Here is an 11,762-nt window from a genome sequence, read left to right on the forward strand (position 1 = left end):
CCTTACTATGAATTGATCTACGGTTTCATCTGGATCTTGGGTCAACGTGAGAAGCTCAATGGTTTGAACCACTCTCTCTCATAGAAGCGTTGGTGGAACAGTTTCTCCATTTCCTCCCAAGTATGTATTGAGTTTGGGGGAAGCCGAGCATACCACTGAAAAGTTTGCCTTGGAGTTGTATCATTTGAATGATGAGAATTGACATCGTAGTTAGCCAAGTGATGCACGACCTCCATGTAATCAATCTTTTCCATCATTGCTTGCACCATATGTTCAAACCTTTCCATGCGAGCTTCCTGGGATTTACAACAATGGCGCTGACCTTTTCTGGAGGGAGGTCAACCTTAGGTGCAGAACTGAGACTGGGGTCGAGGTTGACCTGCGTTCTTAGAGCATGAGCGGGCGGTATCCATAAGGTGGTGGGGCAGCAAATGTGGACCTTGGACGAGGGCCAACTTGGGCTGCTGCCTCGAAAGTTGAAGAACTTCATCATTCATCAGGCCTTTGCCCCGAGCTCCTTTGTGGGCTCCAGAGGCATAGCGGACTTGATGAGGCTAGCTGAGGATGGTACTCTTAGGGAAAACCTTCGGGTACCAGGTCTTGAGGTTTTCACCGGGAGGAGATAGGGCAGAAGAAGAGGGGAGCGACTCTCAACGATGTTTAGGTCGGGAGCAAGCAGTGGCCTGGGAAGGTGGCGTGTGTACGCCCCTTGAAGTAGCATTCCGGGTGACTTGGGGGTCAGCTCGGGCTCGAACAAGTGGCTGGCCTTAGGAGGCCGAGAACTGTGAGCACATGTCTGTAAGGGAACAGGTGGAAGCCTGCCCCTTACAGGGTGTGCGAGTGTGTGCTGAGTGGGAGGACGAAGGGGCAGTCTGTTGTTTGCTTAGGTTGGCACAGCAGTGGCATTGCCCCGAGCAGTGCGATGCATATGCGTGCACACAAGTTTCGGCCCACTGAGGCTTGATCCTGAACGCTTACTTGAGGTAGCACAAGGGCTGCCCCAAGGTATGATTCGAGTGGATGACCCATGAGCCTTAATGTGTGTACGTGAAGTGGAGGCTGCAGGGTCTCCTCCTCGATGTGTTGAGTCTCTAATCATAGAGACTCGAGGTGGTACATGAATGTGGGGGGAAGCCTTACGGCAACCCACATAAGCAATGGCAACTTCATTGCCTTTTGCAGAAAGGGTCTGGGCAGCATTCTGGTGTACCTCGGCAATGCGATCGACAAGTGACTTGCCAGTGATAGGGTGCATGCTATGAGGGGCAGCAGACATGCTACCAATGTAGGGCGCCTTGGTGGAAGTTCCACCAGGGCGAAGAGATGGGGAGTTAGGGACCTTTAAGTCCCTCCTCACGCCTATCTAGGTGAAGACCTAAGAGCTAGACACAGGGTCTTTGCTCAAAAAGAAGGTTGGGAACAAAGTTCGAGAACTTGTTCCCAAGGGAAGTTCATGAATGCGGGGATCATAAAATCCCCGATTTGGATAAATGGGTTAGGGAACCTAGAAGCTATATGTGGTGTATGAAAACAAAAAACCAAAGGAGAAACTAGCCAAACAAGGACGATCCGACGAAGGGTTAGTAAATCCCCATTGGAGTTGCCAAGCTGGTTAGGTGCCTCGATCTCGCCCTCGAGATCTAGATGATCTGGGGACACGCGTCTCGGGTTTCAGGAAAACCCGGGACTTTGAGATCGCTCTCTCGAGAACCTTGCTCAGGAGCAAGGGCATGTATACCAACCGATGAGAGAGGAATTTAAGGAGGTTTTGGGACTTTCTCGGGCTGGCTCCCGTGGGCGCCCTCTAAGATCACAAAGAAAGCCCCCCATTTTGACAACTGGTTCAGAATCGCCTCCCTTGGCATGTGTTCTCCTGTTTCTGCAATCACATATACATGGTTAAATTTACAAGACAAGTGGGCCGAGGGACCCCACCTTGTATTTAGGTGAATGTACATAGGCGTGCACATTCAAAGGAGAAAAGAAAAGAAAAGAAGAGACGAGGTTGGGAGAAGGAAGAAGAGAGAAGAAAATAAAATAAAAGACATTTGACCAGGTGACTAGCCTAACAAGTGGCTAGATTGGCATGATGATTGACCTGATGTGGTAGCAAGATGGGCACGATAACACGGACCAGCATGGCGGTAATACTACTTGATGACAGAACATCAACACTGACCAGCCTAGCATGTCGGCAACTTCGACGTGGTAGTAAGATGGGCACGGTAACTTAGACCAGTACGACGGCAATACTGCTCGACAACGAGACTATCATGATAATGCTAGACTTGTCTCTTGGTCAAATGAGAGAGGGAGAAGAAGAAGAAAGAGAAAGAAGAGAAAAAAGAAGAGGGAAGAGAAGAGAGAAGAGAAGAGAGAGAAAGAATAGAAAAGGGAGAAAAGAAGAGGGAGAAGAAGAAAGAAAGAAGAGTGAGAAAAGCATGAACGACGATGGACTTTCGCCATCCATGATAGAGAAAGAGGAGAGAGAATGTACATGGACGATGAAGGACTTCCACCGTCCATGATAGAGAGAAGGTGAGAGAGAAAGAACATGGACGGCGATGGACTTCCGTCGTCCATGATAGTGGAAAGATGAGGATGAAAGAACATGGATGGTGATGGACTTCCGCCATCCATGACAGAGGAAAGATGAGAGAGAAAGAATATGGACGGCAACGGACTTCTGCCATCCATGATAGAGGAAGGGACAGGAATGAGAAATGAATGTTATGTGCGGTGATGAGCATCGTATTACACTACATGAGAAAGGGAAAATTTTGACAGAGGCCCAACCCGCTACTCAGATTAAGGCCCGTCTCACTGTGCATATTTCGAGAAGATAAAGGAAGGTTGAAAACGTCATACCCAGTGATCAGCATCGTCATGCACGACTGGAGGGGAGAGAGAAAAGAAATCCGAGTCAAGGGGAGAAAGACAGGGAGGAGGTAAGCTAATTTTAGGAAAGTGGAAGAGGAAAGGAAAGTAGAAAGAGAAGAAAGGAAAAAAGAGTGGGCAAAGGAAAGTGAGGAGAGAAATTGGGAAAGAGCCAGAGAAGAAAGAAGGAAAGAGATTAGGAAAGAGAAAAGAAGAATAATGAAAGAGAAGAGGAAAGAGGTACACACGGTGCTGCCACCACCGTGGGTGTCAGAGAGAGAAGAAAACAGAAAGAGAGATTCGTGCACGGTGTTGCCACTGCCGTGGGTGTAAGAGAGAGAAGAAAAAAAAAAGACAGATTCGTGCACAGCGTTGCCATTGTCGTGCATATTCAAACAGAAAGAGACGGAAAGAAAGATAGAGCATAGAGAAGAAAGTAGAGAAAGAGATTCGTGCACGGCGTTGCCATCGCCGTGCATGTTCATACAGAGAGAAGGATAGAGCAAAGAGTGAGTGGAGAAGAAAATGCACACGGCATTGCCATTGCCGTGTGTGTGAGATGGAGAAAATAAAATAGAGAGAGAGAGGTTCGTGCATGGCTCTGCCATCGCCATGAACATTCAGTCAGAGATAAACAAAGAGAAAGATCGAAAAGAAGAGGAGAGAGAGGAAGAAGAAGAAGAAGAGAAAAAGGGACACACAACGTTGTCATTGCCGTTAGGGTTAGAGAAAGAGAAGGAAGAAAATGACATGCATGGCTTTACCATAGCCGAGCGTGTTCACAGAGAAGAAGAGAGAAAAGAAGAAGAAAGAAAAGAGAGTGGAAGCAAGAGAGATAAAAGACAAAAAGGAGGAGAGAGAAAGAGATAGAGATGAGTGGAAGAGAGAGAAAGAGACAAGAGATAAGAGGAGGAGAGAGAAAATTACCTTATCGAATGGTATCGGCCCTTTTCTTCTCTCTCCAAGACACATCCACGAATTCAAGGAAGAAACACAAACTTTATTGATCAATTGAATGCTTGAGGGGGAATCAAGGAAGAACCTTTACAATTACGTTTAGCATGTATTTTAGAATTGGGGCCAAACATGGGTGGATGCCCAAAAACTATCTCAATTGATGATAATTATAATTTAATTTGAATTAAAATAAATTCTAAAATTTGACGCAAAATGACTGTTTTGCCCTTGACTAACAATTCATGGAATTCCAAAACAATCCATGCTGCTGCCCTAGAACACACGTGATCTTCCATGGATGATCCGGGGTTGCTTTGATGCCCGTTTGACCGAAAGATGATTGTTTTCTTGTAGGGCTTGACATGGCGATCGATTCAATACCAACTTCGAGTCATGGACCGTGTTTTTAAGCCACGTTCATGCGACTTTAAATTTGTATGAATCTTGAAAACTTCGGATCAATAGTGTGCTCATTTCTTGATGTGTTTTGATGATTTCTTCATTGAATTACACTAAGCACGCCGTCATGATCGCATGGCAACAAACACAGCTCAATTTCGTGCCCAGACAAAAATTTTGCAACTTTTGGGTTATGGCCGGAATCTAGAATTTCGACGCTCAAATTTACAATCACTTTACTAGCTTTTTGTACAAAATCCGACCGTTCGTCATGTATGGGGTTCGGACCAGAGATAGCCCTAGATCTTACACACACGATGGCACAAGTTTCGCGTCAATCCGACGGGCGAGCACCGTGATTTGGCGGCTTGAGCTAGGTGTTTTGCTACTGATTTTCATGCAACTTTCTTCACAGATCAGCAACTTCTCTTTAGCTTTTCTCCCAGCTCGGGCGTCGTCATGGGGTGTGCCATATTTCAAAACGCTCGTCATAATGAGACTAACACGCTCACAAAATTTAAGTGTGATCCGACTCAAGACAAATGAGATATGGCCCCCAAAATTCACTGCCCAATACTATAAAAACATCCACCTTTAATGGTGATTTGGTGCAGGGAGGGCACACGGGAATAGTGTGCGGTTTACCCTTTTTTGGTCTTTTACCCAAAACTTTGTCCTAGAGTGCCCGATTAAGTCGAAACTTGATCCATAGGGGTTTTCAACTGTGCTGGATCCAATGGCTGTGGTTCCATGGCAATTTGATGCACCAAAAATAGAACTCTAGTTATGTGGTTCGTTTCAGGGTGTGAGATACTGATTTTTTCGAAATTGTTTCTTTATCTGTACTGCCTTAGACATGTCAGATTACAATAAAACTTAGCAGGTGGCCTTTTGAAGTGCTTAAGAACGTTCGGACTCGTTCTGGGGCAATTATGAGGTTGTCGATAATTCCACTATATGTCAAGGCTTTATTGACGGGCTTCTCTTTTTATTCTGCATCAGGGACCCAAGGTGCTGAAAAATGTCTTAAAACATGAGGCTCTCGATAAATTTGTCAAAACCTTAGGGCCACATCACTGATGATGAAAGAAGCAATGCCGGCCCCATCTACCCCTGCCCCTGACCTAAATGACAGTAGTTTGATAGAGAAATTTAAGAAGCTGGCTCCTCTGACGTTCTTGGGGCTTGGGGGAGTAGAGAAAGCATAATGATGGAGAAGACAAGCAGAAAAGATATTTGAGGTATTGCATTGTACGGATGAACAAAAGGTTAGATTGGGGACCTTCATGTTAGAGGAGATGTTGAGCACTGGTGGGGCTTCATGAAGCAATCAAGGGAAGAGTCAGGGACAGAAGTAAGCTGGGGAAATTTTCGAGAAGCCTTCAATGAGAAGTACTTTCCTGACTCTGTACCAAAAAAAAAAGAAGTTGAATTTATTGAGCTGCAACAGAGGAATTTATCAGTGGAGCAATATGCAGCCAAGTTTGCTGAGCTGTCAAGATATGCGCCACCTATCATTAATACTGAGGCGAGGAAAGCAAATAAGTTTGAGAGAGGCCTCAAGCCCGATATAAGGGGAAGGGTGATATAGGAAAACCTCAAAACCTTATCCCCTTTGGTAGATCTTACCACAAAAATTGAGAGGGACGGAGAAGAGCCCTGGTTAAGAAAGGAGGGAAGAATGGGGCCAGGTCAGTTTGGGAACCTTTGGAGGAAGACTCGACCACCTCCAAGGATAAGTTTCAAGGGAAGAGATAACTAAAGGAACAAGCAGATTTCTGGGCGACATAAGGGAGAACCAACACCTGGCATGTCCATACTGTGGGAAGGACAATCACTCTGCGGTTGAGTGCCGAAGAAGGGCAGGAGCGTGTTTCAGATGTGGCAAGCCTGGCCACCTGATCAAAGACTATCTGGTAAAGGGGCCAGAAAATTGACCGAAGGCTCAAGGTCGAGTATTTGCTCTCTCAAAATGAGAAGCCAAGGCGTTTTCCTCTGTAATTCAAGGTACGCTCTTTGTTTGTGGCATGGAAGCTAAAATACTAATTGACCCTGGATCTTCGCACTCTTGGGTTGTACCTCACCTTGCATGCCACATGAATGCTAGACCTACACTTCTTGACTGGACTTTGGTAGTATGCACACCTATGGGGGAATGTTTAGAAATTGATATTGTTTATAAATATTGTGGAGTCTTGCTTGAAGGATGGGTCTTACCTATAGACTTGATAATGTTAGACATTCAAGGTTTTGATGTTATTTTGGGCATGAACTGGTTGTCCACACATTATGCTACAGTAAATTGCTATGATAAAATTGTAACCTTTAGACGTTCAAATCAGTCTGAGTTGAACTTTGTGGGCATTAAGGATGGATCCCCTCTACACCTTATTTCGACCATTCGGGCTTTTGGCTTGTTGGCCAAAAGATGTGTTAGGTATTTGGCCTATATAGTAGAGAATCGAGATGTCCAGTCCAAGTTAGAAGAGATACCAGCGGTGAGAGAATATCTCAAAGTTTTTCCTAAGGAGTTGACCTCTTTGCCTGTAATCAGGGAGGTAGAATTTGAGATAGATGTGGTTCCAGACACCGTTCATATCTCTAAAGCCCCTTATAGGATGGCCCCAGCCAAATTAAAGGAACGAAAAGAACAATTGCAAGACTTGTTGGAAAAGGGGTTCATTTGACCCAGTGTGTCACCTTGGGGTGCACCGGTCCTATTTGTGAAAAAGCAAGCTGGGTCTTTAAGGCTTTGTATAGACTATAGACAACTGAACTATGTCACTGTAAAAAATAAATACCCCTTGCCTAGAATTGGTGACCTTTTTGACCAACTTCAAGGGGCCCAAGTGTTTTCTAAGATTGACCTTCGGTCAGGCTATCATCAACTGCGGGGCAAGGAAGAAGATGTCCCTAAAACCGCATTCAGGACCCAGTATGGACACTATGAATTCTTGTTAATGCCGTTCGGGTTGACTAATGCTCCGGTTGTCTTTTTGGATTTGATTAATAAAGTTTTAAAACATTTTTTGAATGATTTGTGGTCTTTATATATGATATTCTGGTATATTCAAGGAACCTGGAAGAGTATGGGCAACACTTAAGAATGATCATGCAGACTCTAAAGCCAGAGAAGTTGTATGCTAAATTGGGGAAGAGTGAATTTTGGCTTCCAAGCGTGGCCTTCCTTGGGCACGTTGTATCTAAGGACGGGGTCACAGTTGACCCTTGTAAAATTAAAGTTGTACTTCAGTGGGGAAGACCAACAAATGTGACTGAGGTCTATAGTTTTTTGGGACTGGCAGGACATTATAGGCGCTTTGTAAAAGGGTTCTCAAAGATAACGCTCCCCCCTGACTCGCCTAACCAAGAAAGAAGTGCAGTTTGTGTGTACAAACAATTATGAAATAAGTTTCAAGAACTGAAAAAGAGACTGACCACAGCCTCGATACAGGCCTTACCGGAAGGGAACGAGGATTTTGTGGTTTATACGGACGCCTCTCATAAAAGTTTTGGATGTGTGCTGATGCAGTGAGGGAAAGTCATAGCGTATGCCTCCAAACAGTTAAAGCCATACGAGCAAAATTACCCAACTCATGACTTGGAACTTGCGGCTGTAGTGCTTCCCTTAAAAATCTGGAGACATTACCTTTATAGGCCCAATTTAAGATATTTACATATCATAAGAGCCTTAAGTATCTATTTTCTCGTAAGGAGTTAAACATGAGGCAAATAAGTTTGATGGACCTACTGAATGATTATGATTGTACCATCAATTACCAACCGGGTAAGACCAATGTAGTAGCAGATGCTTTGAGCCGAAAGCTCACGGTATAAATGACACATCCGATAGTTTGAGAGATGAAACTATTAGAAGATGCAGTGGAGTGGCACCCAACCTTGCCCCTTAGTGATGGGGTAGGAATGACTACTTGTATGAGGATGGAGCCCCAGCTCTTTCAACATATTCGAATGGCACAAAAAGAAGATCTCCAACTCATGAAATTCCTAAAAGAAATAAAGCTAGGAAGAAAGGATGATTTCTCTTTGAGCAGTAATGATCTGTTTGGATTTAAAGATCGGTATATATTCTGAATGATGAGAGTCTGAAGCAGGCTATTTTGAAGGAAGCACACAATTGTCGTTATACTGTACACCTAGGGAGTACTAGGATGTATCAGAACCTGAAGAAGACTTTTTGGTGGAATTATATGACAAGGAAGTGGCACAGTTTGTCTCTAAGTGCTTGACTTGTCAGCAAGTAAAGCTGAACATTAGAAACTCGTCGGACTGTTGCAAGCCTTGCATGTGCTCGAGTGTAAATAGGAACACATCACTATGGATTTTGTCTCTGGCTTGCCTAGAACAGGTGCTGGGCGTGATAGTATTTGGGTCATTGTGGATCGACTGACTTAAGTAGTTCACTTCTTATCGATCTGCACAACTTATACTTTGTATAAATTCCTGTTATACATTAAAGAAATTGTAAGGTTGCATGGAATACCTGTCAGCATCGTGTCCGATCAGGACACTGGATTTACTTCAAGATTTTGGAATAGTCTGCAATCAGCTTTAAGGACACGACTCATTTTTAACACTGCTTTCCACCCCCAGGCTGATGGGCAATCAAAAGGGACTAGTCAGACCCTGGAGGATATGTTAAGGGCGTGTGTTACTGATTTCAAAGGAAGATGAGATGACCATTTGCCTCTGATATAATTTGATTATAACAACAGCTTCCAAACCAGTATTCAAATGACGCCTTTCGAGGCCTTGTACGAGAGGAAGTGTAGATCACCTATCTGTTAGGATGAGGTCGGTGAAAGGAGGTTGTCATGGCCATAAATTATTCAAACAACCTCATAAAAGAGTTCCTTGATTCGAGAGAGACTTATGACTGCTCAAAATCGACAGAAGAGTTACGCTGATAATCAAATAAGAGACCTCTAGTTTGAGGTGGGTGATCAAATTTTCTCGAAGGTATCACCAACTAAAGGTATTATGAGATTCGACAAGAAAGCAAAATTAAGCCCACGATTTATTTGACATTTTAAAATTTTGGAAAGAATTGGGAATATGAGTTATCGACTTGCCCTACCACTTGGGTTGGCGAATATTCAAGACGTGTTCCACGTATCACTATTAAAGAAATATCAACCGGACCCGTCCCATGTTCTGAGTTATGAACCAATTCTGATCAGGGAAGACTTGACTTATATTGAACGACCTATTGAAATACTGAATAGGAGAGTGCAGATGTTACGTAATAAAGAAATTCCGTTGGTCCGTGTGTAATGGCAGTATCACTCAAAGGAATAATCAACATGGGAATGAGAAGATAAAATCTAAGATAAGTACCCCCAGTTGTTTGACTAACTAAGACAATTTTGAAAACAAAATCCTATTTAAGGGAGGGATGATGTAACGACCCAGACTTTCCCGGCAAGAGAAAGTGCACACAACGGTGAGAGAGTGTGCATGGCAGTGAAGAGAGAAGAAGAAGAGAAAGTGTGTACGACAATGAAATAGTGTGTACGGCAGTGAGAGAGTGCGCACAACGGTGAAGAGAGAAGAAGAAGAGAAAGTGCGTTACACCATCGAGCCTGTGCATGACTCATGAATGCCACTTGCCTACTGCATGCTGCCACCTGTCAAACTGAATGTCACTGAACTACCACATGGTAACCAGCCACCTCACACGTTTGGAGTACATAAGCCTCTCTCTCTTTCCCTCAAGTCATCTCACTCTTACAAGCCAAAGCACTTAGCATTTGCAACCCCATTTTCTAACCTTTGTTGGAGCCCAAATTGAGGAGCTTGAGGAGTGAGTTGTGGGAGAAAATCTGGGATACATCATTGCACACACAAGGTAAGTGGGTCAACTATTATGTAGGTCCTTAAGCATAGATTTAGCATCAATTAAGTATAAGAATGAGCATGAGTAGATGCAGGAATAGTGGATGTATGTGTACACTGTTATACCATGATTTTCAGCACTTTAGCTTGCCTTTGCATGCCCAAAATGAGTATCAAATCTTCCTTGCTTTCCATGGAAAATATCTAATGGTCAATGAAAAGGATTTATGTTAAGATGCAACACAATTTGGGATTAATTGGTTGTCATTTTGGATAATGCTACAACTGCACTGTAATTTTCAGGAAGGTTATATGCTTTTTGTAATCTACTTTTGACCTATCAAATGAAGTTCAAATGACCTTAAATCAATTTCATTGGAAAGATATATGTGTATACTAAATATTTATATTTGAATCTTACTCAAATTCTTTATGAACGAAGAGTTATGCCTCAAAATATGCAAGTAGGTCATTGTTGACAAATTTAGTAAAATTTCAAAACTGATGTCTACGTTGTTACAAATTTTGACTGACCAAATGGAGTACGTCTTCTTCTAAATCATAGCCAATTGAAAGATCTATGAGTATGCTTGAAATCACATATAAAATACATTTCAAAATTCCTCCTAGATTGAGAGTTATACAATTATTTGCGAAGATATGTTATTGTGGATAGATATCATGGAAATCCAGAACCATTACTTTGGTTGTCAACTTTTAAATACCCAAATGGGATCTAAATGTTCTCAAACTGCCCTTGTTTAAAAGATACATGTTTCACTCGAATTTTGGCTTTGGAAAAACTTCAAAATACCTTATGGATTGAAAATTATAAGTGTACTAAATGGGACATATCGTTGTCCCAACTTCACAGCAGGTTTCAAATGGGATGCCTCCTTTCTAAGGAGTTTTTAAAGGGTCAAACGGGGTCCAAACGCTTTCAAACCACCCCCATTTGAAATATACACGTGTCTAGTGAAAATTTGGCTTTAGAACTATTTCTAAATTCCAAATGGATTGAGCATTATGGCCCTATTTATGACAGGACATCGCTGTCTCAAATTGTAAAAAAATAGGATACTATGATTCTGTTATATGTAGCATGACCGCTACGCAATGGGTCCTCCATTAATAGTGGATAATATGATTCTGTTATATGTGCCATGATCGTTATGCAATGGGTTCTCCATTTGTAGTGGATATTGTAATTCTGTTATATGTGCCATGACTGCTACGCAATGGGTCCTCCATTGGTAGTGGATACTGTGATTCTGTTATATGTGTCATGACAGCTACGCAATGGGTCCTCCATTGGTAGTGGATCCTATGATTTTGTTATATGTGAGATAGTTATATGTGCCCTGACCACTATGCAATGGGTGTTCCATTGGTAGTTGGATTGGTGATTTTGCTATACTGAAAACTAATATATGTGATATGATCACTACGCAATGGGTCTCCCATTGGTGGTTGGGTAAATTGTACATCGACTCCTATGATAGAAGTGGAGTTGAGGAGTAACTGTGAATAATAGGGTGGGTTGCACCCCCCAAATTGTTATGGGCACTACACATTGGACCCTCCAATGGTAGTGTAACACCCTCTCGCCTGAGGCATAAGGATCGTGTCTTGCAAGGCCTCAGCATATTGAAAACCTCAAAGTGCGCTGGGGA

The sequence above is a fragment of the Amborella trichopoda genome, chromosome 9, assembly GCF_054954075.1.
Source record: "Amborella trichopoda isolate Santa Cruz 75 chromosome 9, AtrichopodaSantaCruz75HAP2 v2.0, whole genome shotgun sequence".
In the NCBI taxonomy this organism is placed as follows: Eukaryota; Viridiplantae; Streptophyta; class Magnoliopsida; order Amborellales; family Amborellaceae; genus Amborella; species Amborella trichopoda.